The sequence below is a fragment of the Chiloscyllium punctatum genome, chromosome 41 (assembly GCF_047496795.1).
Source record: "Chiloscyllium punctatum isolate Juve2018m chromosome 41, sChiPun1.3, whole genome shotgun sequence".
Taxonomy (NCBI): domain Eukaryota; kingdom Metazoa; phylum Chordata; class Chondrichthyes; order Orectolobiformes; family Hemiscylliidae; genus Chiloscyllium; species Chiloscyllium punctatum.
The window spans coordinates 48,638,303-48,654,956 of NC_092779.1; the positions used below are offsets into that span (position 1 = coordinate 48,638,303).

The following is a 16,654-nucleotide window of genomic DNA, read 5'->3' on the forward strand; positions in this document are numbered from 1 at the left end:
AATGAGGCATTAGGTAAGTACAAGACCATGCTTTCTTTCTTTTCCCCTGGTTGTCAGAAATCTTGAAAGAAATGATAAATGCAATGGAGGGTAGCAAGTGTTTTCAAACAGATCCATTTAAAGATTTTGCAGAGAGGTTATAGAATCAGCACTCCAATCAAATTCTATTCTAAAACCCATGATCTGTAGTACTGAAAAGAGTCAGTCCTGAAGAAGTTCTACATGTTTTGCAACATTAACTGTTTGTCTCCTCAGCATATGCTAATTCTGCTGCACATTTTTAGCACTTGCTGTTTTTGTTACAGCTTTCCAGCATCTGCATTATTTAGTTTTTAGTCTAATCTAATGTTTCAATGCATCACATGCAGTTATGGAATTGAGTGTTGAGAAGCAGCTGGATTTTTATTCAAGGAGCATCTACTTAAATAAAGACTGTTCTGACTAAAACAAATTTGAGTAGAATACCAGATTAGGCAGAATTTTCAGTAAAATCCATGAAGTAATGGGGAGTGGCATTAAGTGAATTAGATCTTCAGAAAGCCAACATAGATATGATGGGCCAAATGACTTCCATATGTGCTGTGACCACTTGGTGATTCTGTAATTCTTAGGGGTACCAAGGCAAAAGTCATGAAAGTGATACATTTATGGGGTATTATCTTTTTATTAGTATCCAAATATTTGGGTGACACTAATATTGGAAATTGAGGAAAAATTATTTTGAAAACAGAAGAGCCAATTTGGATGATTATCTTTTGCCTGCTGCCTGCCTATCCTTCAGAGCCCAGGAGTGTGTGTGGTGTGTGTGGTGTGTGTGTGTGTGTGTGTGTGTGTGTGTGTGTGTGTGTGTGTGTGTGTGTGTGTGTGTGTGTGTGTGTGTGTGTGTGTGTGATGTTTTGTAGGTGCACACTTAAGCCATGAGCTAAGTGCATTCTTAAGGCATGTTAACAATAAATTAAACTCATTATTACCATTTTTAGCCAAGTGATATCCTTACCTTCATTTCCCTTTGGTATTTAATGTGTTGCACGTAACAATAATCTATCTTAATTCTGTAGTAAAGAATAAAGGAACTTGCATTAAATGCATTTCAATGTAAATACAGGTAGTCCTCACATAACATGATAGTTGCGTTCCCATACGACATGGTGATATAGAAAATTGTGCAATGGATGTAATGGAGCCTATGGGGTAAAACACGGTTAGGGACTCGAGTTTAGTGAAGCTAACAATTTCTGGTCAGTTATAAAGTTGCTACAAGTGAAATTTCCCAATAAATTGTTGTATTCCTGACTCCTTGTGGAGGGGAGTTTATCCAGAAACTGGTTCTCTGCCATTAAACTTTGCGAAACTCCTGGAAGTTTTTTTTTGGTGCAAGTAAAACCTTTTTTTTGAGGGGGTTGGCTGAAGGGCTCGGATGCTCTGAATGGCTAAAGGTTTTGATTGGACCTGGATTTCAGAGAGAATGAGGGGCTGAGACTCTCCGATCCTCCTCAGACCCCCACCCCCTTCTTCAAATGGAGACTGGGTGGATTTGGACCAGGCATAACTTGGGATGGAGGGGGTGGGGAGAGATGAAGGTCGCCAGTGGTCCATCTTTACTTTTTTACAACTCCCCCCTTCGACAAACTTTTACCCTCTCTTGTAATATTGCCATGTGTTGAAGCTTAAGATAGCCAGGAACTTAGCCTCTGTTTCAGAAAAGGTCCTGCTTACTTTCCAACCCTTGCTAGAAATAGTTGTACTTGTATCGTCCTTTGCTGTGTGTGTGTCTCTTTCGCGCTCTCTCTCGCGCTCTATCTGTGTCTCTGTGTGTGTCTCTCGCTCTCTCTCTGTGTCTCTTGCTCTCTGTCTGTCTCTAACTCACACTCTCTGTGTCACGCTCTCTTTTTCTTGTCCTCTCCCTCTGTGAGTGCGTGTCTGTCTGTGTACCTTGCTTTTGCTCTCTCTCTGTCATGCTCTCTCTCTCTTTCTTCACCCCCTCTCCTATGTATGCTTGTGTCTGTCTATCTCACTGTCTCGTGCTGTCTCTTGCTCTCATGCGCACGCTCTCCCTGTATGTCTGTCTTTCTCTCGCGTGCGCTCTCTGTCTTGCGTGAGCTCTCTGTGCCTCGCGTGTGCTCTCTCTCTATCTCACGCGCTCTCTCTCCCTGTGTCTCGCGTGCGCTCTCTCCCTATGTCTCGTGCGCGCGCGCTCTCTCCGTGTCTCTCTCGCGCGCGCTCTCTCCGTGTCTCTCTCGCGCGCGCTCTCTCCCTGTGTCTCGGCGCGCGCGCGCTCTCTCCCTGTGTCTCGGCGCGCGCGCGCTCTCTCCCTGTGTCTCGCGCGCGCGTGCGCGCGCGCTCTCCCTCTCTGTCGAGAGCACATTCTCTCCGTGAGCGCGCGAGACAGGGAGAGATCGTGCGCGCGCTCTCTCTATCTCGTGCGCATGCTCTCTGTTGCACGTGCTCTCTCTGTCTTGCGCATGCACAATCTCTCCCTGTCTCGCACGCTCACGGAGAGAGCGCGCCCTCGACAGAGAGGGAGCGCGAGCGCACGTGCGAGACAGACAGAGAGCGCTCTCTCTCTGTCTCACACGCGCTCTCTCTCTGTCTCACACGCGCTCTCTCTCTGTCTCACACGCGCTCTCTCTCTGTCTCGTGCACGCGCTCTCTCTCTGTCTCGTGCACGCGCTCTCTCTCTGTCTCGTGCACGCACTCTCTCTCTGTCTCGTACACGCGCTCTCTATCTCTGTTGTGCGTGCTCTCTCCCTCAGTCTCGCATGCTCACAGAGACAGTGCGCGTGAAACACAGAGAGAGAGAGTGCGCGAAACACAGAGAGGGAGAGCATGCGCGCTTGACAGAGAGGGAGAGCGCGCTGGTGACAGAGAGAGTGCGAGTGCGCAAGACAGAGAGAGAGTGCGCGCGAGACAGAGACAGACCGGGTTCGCGCGAGACAGAGACCGTACTCTCTCTCTGTCTCGCGCGTGCTCTCTCTCTGTCCTGCGCGCGCGCTCTCTCTCTCTGTCCTGCGCGCGCGCTCTCTCTCTCTGTCCTGCGCGCGCGCTCTCTCTCTCTGTCCTGCGCGCGCGCTCTCTCTCTCTGTCCTGCGCGCGCGCTCTCTCTCTCTGTCCTGCGCGCGCGCTCTCTCTCTGTCCTGTGCGGGCGCTCTCTCTCTGTCCTGCGCACGCGCGCTCTCACTCTGTCATGCACGTGGTGTCTCGCTGTCCTGCGCGTGTGTGCTCTCTCTCTGTGTCTCTCACGTGCGTGCTCTCTCTGTCTGTTTCGTGCATGCGCGGTTTCCCTCTCTGTCTAGCATATGCTATCTCCGTCTCGCGCGCGCGTTGTCTCTCTCGCGCACGCGCTCTTTCTCTCTGTCTCTCGGCGGTCTCGCTGTCTCTCTGTCCCGCGCGGGCTATCCCTGTCTCTCGCGCGTGCGTGCTCTCTGTCTGTCTTGCGCACGTGCTCTCTCTCTGTGTCTGTCTCACGAGACAGAGAGAGGGCGCACACTCTGTCTCGCGCGCGCGCTCTCTGTCTTGTTGTCTCTCGCTTTCCCGCGCGTGCTCTCTCTCTGTCTCGCGCGTGTGTGCTCTCACTGTCTCGCATGTGCTCTCTGTCTCCCTCTTGCGCATGCGCTCTCTGTCTCTCGCGCGCGCGCGCTCTCTCTCCCGGTCTCTCGCGCGCGCGCGCTCTCTCTCCCGGTCTCTCGCGCGCGCGCGCTCTCTCTCCCGGTCTCTCGCGCGCGGCGCGCGCTCTCTCTCCCGGTCTCTCTCTCTCGCGCGCTCTCTCTCCCGGTCTCTCTCTCTCGCGCGCTCTCTCTCCCGGTCTCTCTCGCGCGCGCGCTCTCTCTCCCGGTCTCTCTCGCGCGCGCGCTCTCTCTCCCGGTCTCTCTCGCGCGCGCGCTCTCTCTCCCGGTCTCTCTCGCGCGCGCGCTCTCTCTCCCGGTCTCTCTCGCGCGCGCGCTCCAAAGAGAACGCGTGTGCAAGAGACAGACAGAAAGAGTGTGCGCGCGGGACTGAGTGTGCGAGACAGAGAGAGTGTGCGCGTGCGACAGTGGGAGAGAGAGAGCGTGCATGCGAGACAGTGAGAGAGTGCGAGAGAGAGAGCGCGCACGCGAGAGAGACAGAGACAGCGCTCTCTCTCTGTGTCTCCTGCACGTGCTCTGTCTGTTGCGCGTGCTCTCTGCCTCTGTCTAGCGCGCGCACGATCTCTCCCTCAGTCTCGCACGCTCACAGAGACAGTGCATGCGAGACAGAGAGGGCGGGCGCGCGGGTGACAGAGTGGCAGAAAGCGCGTGAGACAGAGAGAGAGAGAGTGCGCATGCGTGACAGAGAGAGGGAGCATGTGCTCGAGACAGAGAGAGAGAGAGAGAAACAGAGAGCGCACGTGAGTGAGACAGAGAGAGAGAGAGAGAGACAGTGCGCGCGAGACAGAGAGAGCACTCTCTCTCTGTCTCGCGCGTGCGCTCTCTGTTCTGCTCGCACACACTCACTCTGTTCACGCGTGGTGTCTCACTGTCCTGCGTGCGCATGCTCTCTCTCTCTGTTTCGCGTGTGCGCGGTTTCCCTCTCTATCACACGTGCGCTCTCCCTCTCTGTCTCGCATGCGCATGCTCTCCCTCTCTGTCTCGCGCGCACACTCTCTCTCTGTCTCGCGCATGTGCTCTCTCTGTCTCTCTCGCATGCGCGCTGTTTCTCTCTGTCACACGCGTACTATCCCTGTCTCGCGCGTGTGCTCTCTCTGTCTCGCACGTGCGTACTCTCTCTCTGTCTTGCGCCTGTGCACTCTCTGTCTGTCTCGTGCACTTTCTCCCTCTCTGTCAAGGGCGTGCACTTTCTCCCTCTCTGTCAAGGGCGTGCACTTTCTCCCTCTCTGTCAAGGGCGTGCACTTTCTCCCTCTCTGTCAAGGGCGCGCGCTCTCCCTCTCTTTCTGTCTTGCGTGCACTGTCTCCGTGAGCGTGTGAGACAGGGAGAGATCGTGCATGCGTGAGACAGAGCGTGTGCATGAGATAGAGAGAGCGCTCTCTCTGTCTTTTTCACGTGCCCACTCTCCCGGTTTCGCCCTCGCTCTCCTCTCTCTTTCTCACGCACGTATGCTGTCTCTCTGTCTTGCGCGCGCGCGCTCGCTCTCTCTCAGTCTTGCGCGCGCTCGCTCTCTCTCAGTCTTGCGCGCGCTCGCTCTCTCTCAGTCTTGCGCGCGCTCGCTCTCTCTCAGTCTTGCGCGCGCTCGCTCTCTCTCAGTCTTGCGCGCGCTCGCTCTCTCTCAGTCTTGCGCGCGCTCGCGCTCTCTCTCTGTCTTGCGCGCGCTCGCGCTCTCTCTCTGTCTTGCGCGCGCTCGCGCTCTCTCTCTGTCTTGCGCGCGCTCGCGCTCTCTCTCTGTCTTGCGCGCGCTCGCGCTCTCTCTCTGTCTTGCGCGCGCTCGCGCTCTCTCTCTGTCTTGCGCGCGCTCGCGCTCTCTCTCTGTCTTGCGCGCGCTCGCGCTCTCTCTCTGTCTTGCGCGCGCTCGCGCTCTCTCTCTGTCTTGCGCGCGCTCGCGCTCTCTCTCTGTCTTGCGCGCGCTCGCGCTCTCTCTCTGTCTTGCGCGCGCTCGCGCTCTCTCTCTGTCTTGCGCGCGCTCGCGCTCTCTCTCTGTCTTGCGCGCGCTCGCGCTCTCTCTCTGTCTTGCGCGCGCTCGCGCTCTCTCTCTGTCTTGCGCGCGCTCGCGCTCTCTCTCTGTCTTGCGCGCGCTCGCGCTCTCTCTCAGTCTTGCGCCCGCTTGCTCTCTCTCAGTCTTCCGCGCGCTCGCTCTCTCTCAGTCTTGCGCGTGCTGTCTCTGTGCACGTGCGAGACTGAGGGAGAGCGCGTGCGTGAGACAGTGAGAGAGAGAGACAGAGCGCGCGTGTGCGAGACATAGAGAGAGAGAGAGAGCGCGCCGCGAGAGAGACAGCGAGAGTGCATGTGAGACAGAGAGAGTGCTCTCTCTCTGTCTCGTGCACGTGCTCTCTCAGTTGTGCATGTCTGCCTCTGTCTCGCGCGTGCACGATCTCCCCCTCAGTCTCGCACGCTCACAGAGACAGTGTGTACGAGATAGAGAGGGAGAGCGCGCGGGTGACAGAGTGGGAGAAAGTGCGCGGGTGCGAGACAGAGAGAGAGTGCGCGCGCGTGATAGAGAAAGGGAGCATGTGCTCGAGAAAGAGAGAGAGAGCGCACGTGAGAGAGACAGAGAGACAGTGCGCGCGAGACAGAGAGAGCGCTCTCTCTGTCTAGCGCGTGCGTTCCCTCTGTCCTGCACGCGCGCGCTCTCACTTTCTGTTCTGCTCGCACGCTCTCTCTCTGTCACGCGCGTGGTGTCTTACTGTCCTGCGCGCAAGTGCTCTCTCTCTCTGTCTCTCATGCGCGTGCTCTCTCTCTTTGTTTCACGTTTGCGCGGTTTCCCTCTCTGTCGCACCTGCACTCTCCCTCTCTGTCTCGCGCATGCTATCTCTGTCTCGCATGTGCTCTCTCTTTCTCTCCGTCTCACGCGCACACTATCTCTCTGTCTCTTGCGTGTGCTCTCTCTGTCTCTCTCGCGCATGCGCTGTCTCTCTCTGTCACGCGCGTGCGCTCTCTCTCTCTCTCTCTCGTGTGCTCTCTATCTGTCTCGCCCTCTCTCTCTCTCTCTCTCTCTCTCTCTGTCTCTCTCGCATTCTCTCTCTGTCTCGTGCGCTGTCTCTCTCTCTCTCATGCGCTGTCTCTCTCTCTCTCATGCGCTGTCTCTCTCTCTCTGTGTCTCATGCACTCTCTCTGTCTCGTGCGCTGTCTCTCTCATGCGCTGTCTCTCTCTCTGTGTCTCATGCACTCTCTCTGTCTCGTGCGCTGTCTCTCTCTCTGTCTTGCACGCTGTCTCTCTCATGCTCTCTCTCTGTCTCAAGCTCTCTCTGTCTCGCGTGCGCTGTCTTGCCGTGTGCGCTGTTTCTATCTCTGTGTCTCGTGCGCTGTCTCTCTCTCTCTGTCTCGTGCGCTCTCTCTCTCTCTGTCTCACGCATGCTCTCTCTGTTTCACGTTCACTCTCTGTCTCGTGCGCTGTCTCTCTCTCTCTCTGTCTCTGTCTCGTGCGCTGTCTCTCTGTGTCGCGCTCTCTCTGTCTCATGCGTTGTCTCTGTCTCTGTCTCTCGCGCTCTCTCTGTCTCGCGCGTTGTCTCTCTCTCTCTCTATCTCGTGCGCACTCTCTCTGTCTCGCACGTGCTCCCTCTGTCCTGCTTGCATGCGCGCTGTCTCTGTATTGCTTGCGCACGCGCACTCTCTCTCCGTCTCACGCGTGCTCTCTGTCTCGCACTGTCTCTGTCTTGCGCGCGTGCGCTCTGTTTCTGACTTTCTGTCTCGTTCGCATGCACACTCTGTTTCGCTTGCACGCGCTCTCTGTCTGTTTCTCTCTCGTGTGCGCTATCTCTCTGTTTCCCACGCGCGCTCTCTCTCTGTCTCTCTCGTGCACGCTGTCTGTGTCTCACGCACTTGCGCGCACTCTCTGTTTCTTCCCGCCACTCTGTGTGTCTCTCTATCCTACTGTCTCTCTCTTTTCCCCCCTCCCCCTGTTGTGCGTCTCTCTCTCTGTTCCCCCCCCCCACCAGTATGTGTGTCTCTGTTTCTCTCTCTCTCTCTCTGCCTCTGTGTATGTATGTGTGTGTGTGTGTGTGTGTGTATGTGTGTGTGTGTGTGTGTGTGTCACTCTCTGGCTCTCTGTGTCTCTTCCAACACCTCGACCTCCGCCACCCCCCCCTCCCCCCCCCCCCCCCAACTCTCTGCATCATTTTAATAAGCACTCCCAATGTTCGTTTTCTCCTACATATACAGATGACAACTTGTTGTAATGGATGACAACCTGTTGTAATGGATGCGCTAGCAGAATAAATCACTGTTGGCTGGTGATGGAGGATGGAATTGTGTAACAGCAATCAGGAGATTGCTTTCTAAAAACAATTGTGCAATTCACAAATCACATTTACGAAATGCGCGTTTATGTAAGAGCTACCCGTAGGTTAATGCTGTTATGGCAGCTATGCGCTGCCAGTCAAAATTAAACCCGCTTATAGCATGTGGTACTTGGTGGGCCATTACTTATTTCCTCACACTACTGTGTGTATCAATAGGTTGCCTAGGTTATTCTGAGCATGAACAACTAGAATTATTTGTACAAATCTGCTCACATTTGAGTCCCTGAGAAGGGGTGGTTGGTTGTGGTTCTGGGGATGTGTCTAGGGTGGAACTCTGATTCGTCTTTTGTCATGTAATGTTTGAACATCTGCTCCTCCAACCAAAGCTGGGGAACTTTTATTTCATTTTTGCTAGAGAATAACTGATAACTGTCTTATTGTGTGTGTTACTTCAATATTGTCCTCAATGAACGTTGCTACAAAGAGACATGAAGTTGAAACTTTTTCCTCTGGATTCATTAGGACTGAAACACAAAATAGCCAACTCTAGAAAGGTAGAACAATTGGCATGGCATGCGAAAAGTGTGCTGATTGTTTTTTGGATGTAGAAGTGATTGACTGTCTCCACGGTATTTTCCTTATTGGACATATTCTATTTGCCTTCATAGAAAAGGGCCATTTGTGTGAATAAATGTCTGTTTTAGCACATGAATTGCATGGAGAGCACAAATGATATTCAAGTCATGACAGTGCCCTTTGGTAATTTATTCTCAAGCGTTCTAGCTACGTGACTGGCTCAATGTAGTATCTGTGCCTGCTTCACCAGCTTGGATGGGCACCTAAATGTATGGTATATTGCCCTAGCTTCTGATTTTCAGGAGCTCCCAAAGACCATTTGAGTGCAATTGGTTGCATTTCTTTGCATGACCCTGGTACAGCATCAGTCTCTTATTCATGGAGCATTGTAAGTAAGATTGTTGCTATACTTTGGACATACTTGCACTATTCATTCCCATATTCAGTTCTCAGTTGCTTTGGCAATTCTTGCATATTAATGCATGTTCTGTGTTAATATAGACAGCTTGAGAACGTGTGCTGTTGAGGTAACTAATCTTATTCCTGCTGACAGGATCTAGATAATGGACTGAAAGCTTGAGCTGGAATTGGTTTTCCTGGAACAGGATGATAACTTTTCTGTTTCTTTTTGCTGATTTTTAAGACCAAAGTTATCAAATACACTAAAGAACAGTTTCAAGCTACATTGCGTGACTAAATCTGAACTGGAGGTCTTTTGGAGGTCCTGGTTTTTACCTGGAGTCACTTCAGATTGAGCAACTTCCCATCCATGAAACATCTGGTTTTGATGCCATGATCTCCAAAATGGAAGGCATTAGAGAACACGGTAAAGAAAAAACATGCTGAAGTAGGGTATCACCAACTTGTTTAATTCCATGGGGAGCTGATGGCCTAGTGGTATTATCACTGGACAACTAATCCAAGACATTGGTTCTGGAGACCCAGATTTGAATCTTGCTATGGCAGACAGTGAAATTGGAATTTAATAAAAATCTGGAATTACGAAGGTAAAAACAATTACTGCAGATGCTGAAAACCAAATACTGGATTAGTGGTGCTGGAAGAGCACAGCAGTTCAGGCAGCATCCAACGAGCAGCGAAATCGACGTTTTGGGCAAAAGCCCTTCATCAGGAATAAAGGCAGTGAGCCTGAAGCGTGGAGAGATAAGCTAGAGGAGGGTGGGGGTGGGGAGAAAGTAGCTTAGAGTACAATGGGTGAGTGGGGGAGGAGATGAAGGTGATAGGTCAAGGAGGAGAGGGTGGAGTGGATAGGTGGAAAAGAAGATAGGCAGGTCGGACAAATCCGGACAAGTCAAGGAGACAGTTAGTGAGCTGGAAGTTTGAAACTAGGATGAGGTGGGGGAAGTGGAACCTCATCCTAGTTTCAAACTTCCAGCTCACTAACTGTCTCCTTGACTTGTCCGACCTGCCTATCTTCTAATCCACCTATCCACTCCACCCTCTCCTCCTTGACCTATCACCTTCATCTCCTCCCCCACTCACCCATTGTACTCTATGCTACTCTCTCCCCACCCCCACCCTCCTCTAGCTTATCTCTCCACTCTTCAGGCTCACTGCCTTTATTCCTGATTAAGGGCTTTTGCCCGAAACGTCGATTTCGCTGCTAGTTGGATGCTGCCTGAACTGCTGTGCTCTTCCAGCACCACTAATCCAGTATCTGGAATTACGAGTCTAATGAAATCATTGTCGATTGTTGGGGAAAACCCATCTGGTTCACAAATGTCCTTTAGGGAAGGAACCTGCCATCCTTACCTTGTCTGGCCTACATATAACTCCAGACTCTCAGCAATCGGGTTGACTCTTAATTGCCCTCTGGGCAATGGGGGATGGGCAAATAAATGCTGGCTTAACCGATGTTCTCATCCCATCAGTGAATGAAAAATTAAAATTAAGTGACTGGAAATTCACCCAATATCTAGGACGTGTGTGAGCATGTCATTGTAGAATTGACAAACTATTTATGGTGAATTTCTCAGGGTAGCCAAATCTATCAATTTCCCATCCAAAGGCCTACATAGATGACCGCTTCAAAACCGTTTGGCTGGTTAACAAATCAGGCGTTGAGACCCATGTTTTGTTATTTGGTATTTATACTGGAACTGTCTAACTGTGAACACCATGTTAGTAGCCCCTCAACCCCTCTGGACACTGCATTGATTTTTTTTGGCAGCGGATCCTGGATGAGATATCGTACCCATATTCAAAAAGATTCAGCCGAAGATGCGGGGAGGTGGAGGAACTGGGAATAAGGGATGACCCTACCTCCTGTAACCTAGACTACACCTACTCCCACTCTACCTCTTGTAAAAATGCCACCCCTTGTCCCCAATTCCTCCGCCTCCACCACATCTGTTCCCGTGATGACCAATTCCACCTCAAGAGTCCAAGGTGGCCTCCTTCTTCCATGATTGCAACTTCCCTTCCCATGTGGTTGACAATGCCCTCGAGTACATCTCCTCCACTTCACTCACCACTGCCCTTGAACCCCACCCCTCCAAACGCAACAAGGACACCTTGCCCTTGACTGAGTGGAAGGGGAAGTTGAATTGTTCAGCCATGGGGTTGTGGGGTTGTCCTCACCTTGCACACCAGCATACAACGCATCATCCTCCGTCATTTCTGCCACCTCCAAACAGACCCCACCACCAGAGATAAATATCCCCCTCACCCCTATCAGCGTTCCGAAACGACCATTCCCTCTACAAATCCATCGTCAGGTCCACACCCCACTCCTGGCACCATGCCCTGCCATTGCAGGAAGAGCAAAACCTGCGCCCACACCACTCCCCTCACCTCTGTTCAAAGCCCCAAGGTAATCTTCCAAATCTGTCAGAAATTTACTTGTACCTCTGCCAATGTCATCTGCATCCGTTGCACCTGGTGTGGCCTCATCTACATCGGGGAGACAGGGCACCTTCTTGCGGATCGTTTCAGAGAACATATCTGGGACACCCACCAACCCCACAACCCCATGGCTGAACAATTCAACTTCCCCTTCCACTCAGTCAAGGGCATGCAGGTCCTGGGCCGCCTCCACCGCCAAACCATTACTACCTGACGCCTGGAGGAGGAACGGCTCATATTCCACCTTGGGAACCTGCAACCACACAGGATAAATGTGGATTTCAACAGCTTCCTCATTTCCCCTTCCCCCACGTTATCCCAGTCCCAAGCCTCCAACTCGGCACTGCCCTCCAGACCCGTCCATCACTCCCCCTGACCTATCACCTTCTCCCTCACCTTCACTCACCTATTACTTCCCCCCAACCCCACCCCCCTTCCATTTATCTCTCAGTTCTGACCCACAAGCCTCCTTCCTGATGAAGGACTTATGCTCGAAATGTTGATTCTCTTCCTTAGATGCTGCCTTACCCAAAATTCAGCATGAGGACATCTTGGAGCGCATGCTGAGATTAAGTAACATTCTTAAGCATCTATGGATAATTTTCTCAAGCCATAACCACACTCAATGACAAAAGTCTGCGTACAACATTTTACTTAGATTAATTCTGAAGCAGACAAGTGCTCATAATGACAGACCCACTTCAAAATTTTGTGTGTATTTAAAATCTGTCAATCCAAAGTGAACTGACAGGCACATAGCTGTGTAGTGATAGTTGTGCAAGCATTGGCATTTTAAAAAACTACAGACTGGTTCCTTTTAATATTTAAAGGACAGGATATTTAAATGTGTCGAGAGTTTCAATGGACATGACTGTTCCAATGTGTAGTACTTTTAACACATTCAGACCTAGATCTATGGAGAATTGCTCTGACTAATTCAAAAATTAAATTATTCATGAAGACCTCCAGATCAAACTTGGTTCACTTAAACTCTATCGGACATCTCAACTAACCACTGCTACCATAATGGTGAGTAATTCAGGATGGAGCCTTGGTTGGAATTCTGAGAAGTTGTCTTTGAGATTTTTCAAAAAGGTCTTTAGGGTTTGGAGCTGGAGCTGAAGGTTGAGTGTCAGGTCAGGAAGAGTTGAGTGTCAGGTTGAGTGTCAGGTCAGGAAGAGTCTGCTAAGACTTGAAATACACCTTTTAAATCAGAATCAAAAAGGACTATCTGAAAGGAGGGGTATTTCTGAGATGGAAGAACTAAGCATGAATGCAGCAAATCCTAAATTTGAACTGAAAGATCCACATGTGCTTAGGAAATGTTAGAGGATTGAAGAAAAGTGCCCATAAGTTTCGTGTTGTGCAGATTGGCTGAGATAATGCAGGGAAAATGAAATGTATTCTTGAGAGTTTTGACACTTTAGTTTGATCCCAGAAAGAGCAGGAACCTTGAATAGCCTGAAAAATCCCAAAGGCGTTCTGAGGGGGGAGGTTATAAGGAAAAAGGGACTGTTCAATTATATATTTTAGTACAAAACGTATTTGTTTATGTTTTATTAAATTATTTAATGTAAAATTTTCACCGAAGACTTTGAGGTGTGTTTGTATTTGCATGTTCGTTGTACTTTAACATTCATTTGTTTTAAACTGTGCGATTTCAAATCTCTCCTTAAACATTAATGGTGACTATTGGGATTATAATAGCCACTTTTCTGAATTGTATTTGCTTTAGACAAATGAGTCAAAAGTTCACCAGACGGACTGACTCATGGGAAGAGAGAAGAGGGCATTTTTGTCAGAGGAGAGATTGACTTTAAAGGTTCTATTTATCAGAAGTAACAAGAATGAGAACTGCAATTGAAAATTGTTGAAGGTCTCACAAGCATAGATATTGGGAACATATTCTGACAAGCAAGTATAGAGCCAAGAGTCAGTTTTTTGCCACTTGGAACTGTAATGAGAAATTTATGCAAACAAAACAATGAATGTTTGGAATTTTCTTTGGAAGACCTGTAATTGCTGTTTTGACTATATTCAAGGGTGGTCTATAGATTCTGAATAATGACAGATATGGGATAGTGGTGGTGGAGTTGAGGCAGAAAATCAGCAATTATTTAACAATGCAGCACTGAATGGCTAACTCTGGCTTCTATTTCTTATGTTCTTACAAATTATTTGCAGTTCTATTGTTACCTGCAATCCTTATTGTTTAAAATCCAGTCGATCTTAACAAAAATGTATTGGCATTTTCTTCACCTTTCCAAAACAGTTGAATTGAAGCTTCCATTCATAAAGCTCCAGTTACCTCTCAAATTCTGCACAACCCGGCTTGCACATTTTCTGGCAATTGCAATGTCCTTATCAGTTGATAGAAAAGGGCTCACCAAGTTAGAGAGGACACCATTGGGTGAGGTGGGCATTATACATCTTTGCGTGACCTAATGGATGTTTAAGAACAGTTTTTCTTGAGGTCGGATTCTGAAAACATGACTTCACTACACTCAAAAGAACCCTTGGGCCTGAATGTTTGCTTCTGAGCAAGAGAGCAGAGTTGAGAAAATCCCTGGCTTTGCTTATCTGACTTAGGAGAAAATGCTTCAGATTGATGTATTTTCATTCCGAGGGAAAGAGCTTAGCCTGCTGCCCCAAGAAAGTGTTCAGATGCAGCCAAAGGGGTTGCCCAGTGTGGAGGAAGACTGTGGGAAAGGCCGAAAAGCAAATTACTGCAGAGGCTGGAATCTGAAACCAAAAGAGAAAATACTGGAAAATCTCAGCAGGTCTGGCAGCATCTGTCGTGCGCGTGCTCTCTCTCTCTCTCTCTCTCTCTCTCTGTCACGCATGCGTGACAGATGCTGCCAGACCTGCTGAGATTTTCCAGCATTTTCTCTTTTGGTGTGGGAAAGGTCTGCCTCAGTGATATAAGACTTCATTGCTGCTGAAAAGCAAAACAAGAATTCCTCTCCTCCTACACTTCATCCCCCAACATGTGTCCCATCTCTGCCACCCCATGCCACTTCAAGACCCTGATGACCCTACAAACTCCACATGCCAACTTGTGCATCTGTGTCAACATCCTTAGCCCTTGGTACCAATCTATGCCCATCTATCCACTCCCCCTTTCCCTTTGCAGCCCTTATACCAACTTAGTGCCAATCCAAGCTGAAAGCCCACCCTTACACCTTAGAGTCATGAAAACAGACCCTTCGGTCCAACCCATCTCCATGCCAACTCAGCAATTATCCACAATGGGAAGATCTCCATACCCATGCTGAGATGAAATAAGATGGACATTTAAGAGGTTTAATGATTAATTTGCTATTTTTGAAAGCATCTAATTGATTTTAAAATTTCCTTCAGCTCTTTAATCCTTTCTTTAAAATAAGCACTTCTTATTTCGAGCCCTACTTCAAAGACTTTATAAGCATTTTGTGCTGTCAATCAAACTGAAGTTACAGGGACCACACTATGATAGGTTGTGAAATCAGTTGTACAACACAACTCCTAAAATGACAACTCAAGCTTTTGGCAACAGATAATGAAATAGTAAGCAGTGGTTTTTAAAAAAAACAAGAAAATAGTTTCTTTCAAGCGTTAAAGACCTTGACAGCTAGACAGTACCCTTGACAGTCTCCTCAACAGCTAGGCCATTCCAATGAGTTTATGCATTTATGTTTACTTATAACAAACCTATGGACATTTGACCACTCCCATAGGACACTTTATGCCTCCCAAAGGTGTTCCTGCATATTCCCAAAAGAATACCTTGCTTCTTGAGAAAGCTCCAAAAGCTTTAGTCTTTTTCCTCAGAAGTATGAAGTCCACAAGTCCTAATTTGGATATCCCGCTAGAGAAATTGGGAGGCTGTTGGAAGGTAGCTGGCATTTTAAGATCTGCAGTTGCTTCTGTGAATCACAGACATGTAAAGTATAATACACCCCCCTTTCCCTCCTGGTGAAAGTAGTGGATATCATTTTGTGGACAGGTAGCCCAGGATTGGGGATCAGACACCATTTTGTTGTAGAGTCATACAGATGTACAGCATGGAAACAGACTCTTTGGTCCAATCTGTCCATGCCAACCAACCCAATCTAGCTCCACCTGCCAGCACCCGGTTCATATTCCTCCAAACCCTTCCTATTCATATATCCATCCAAATGCCTCTTAAATGTTGCAATTGTACCAGCCTCCACCACATCCTCTGGCAGCTCATTCCATAATCGTACCACCCTCTGCGTGAAAAAGTTGTCCCTTAGGTCTCTTTTATATCTTTCCCCTCTCACCCTAAACCTATGCCCTCTAGTTCTGGACTCCCCGACCCCAGGGAAAAGACTTCGTCTATTTCTCCTATCCATGCCCCTCATAATTTTGTAAATCTCTATAAGGTCACCCCTCAGCCTCTGACGCTCCAGGGAAAACAGCCCCACCTTGTTCAACCTCTCCCTATAGCTCAAATCCTCCAACCCTGGCAACATTCTTGTAAATCTTTTCTGAACCCTTTCACATTTCACAACATCTTTCTGATAGGATGGAGACCAGAATTGCACACAATATTCCAACAGTGGCCTAACCAATGTCCTGTACAGCCGCAACATGACCTCCCAACTCCTGTACTCAGTACTCTGACCAATAAAGGAAAGTATACCGAATGCTGCCTTCACTATCCTATCTACCTGCGACTTCGCTTTTAAGGGGCTATGAACCTGCACTGCAAGGTTTCTTTGTTCAGCAACACTCCCTAGTACCTTACCATTAAGTGTATAAGTCCTGCTAAGATTTGCTTTCCCAAAATGCAGCACCTCGCATTTATCTGAATTAAACTTCATCTGCCTCTTCCCAGCCCATTGGCCCATCTGGTCCAGATCCTGTTGTAATCTGAGGTAACCCTCTTCGCTGTCCACTACACCTCCAATTTTGGTGTCATCTGCAAACTTACTAACTGTACCTCTTATGCTCGTATCCAAATCATTTATGTAAATGACAAATAGCAGAGGACCCATCTAGAGACTATTTCTGTCTTTATAAAATTTCAGACCTTGATGTCGTCTGGGGAAAGAATGTTGCTGATAGATTCTGTTGCAGTTTGACTAAGATTGACTGGAAAGATTGTAACATTTCAAGTCCAGTATGCTGAAGAATTATTCTGGTAGCAAAATTTTAATATGTTCAATTATCATTTTACCTTGTTTTTTTGGTTGCAGTATTGAATTTACCTTTTTAAACATGAACATGATTCTGAGCACCAGAATAGTCTGAAGCAAAGATGGCTAGATTGTTGTTTAATCATGACAAAATTCATTAATGTCCATTAATAGCTGAGCAATTACTCTGCTTTTGAAAACTGTAA

At 48.8% G+C, this 16,654-nt stretch overlaps 1 protein-coding gene across 6 annotated transcripts in view; it reads left to right on the top strand.

The window, feature by feature from the left end:
• The window catches only part of cap2 (cyclase associated actin cytoskeleton regulatory protein 2), a 242,572-nt gene that overhangs the window by 19,234 nt on the left and 206,684 nt on the right, over positions 1-16,654 (top strand). The gene's annotated exons all lie outside the window — the stretch shown is intronic.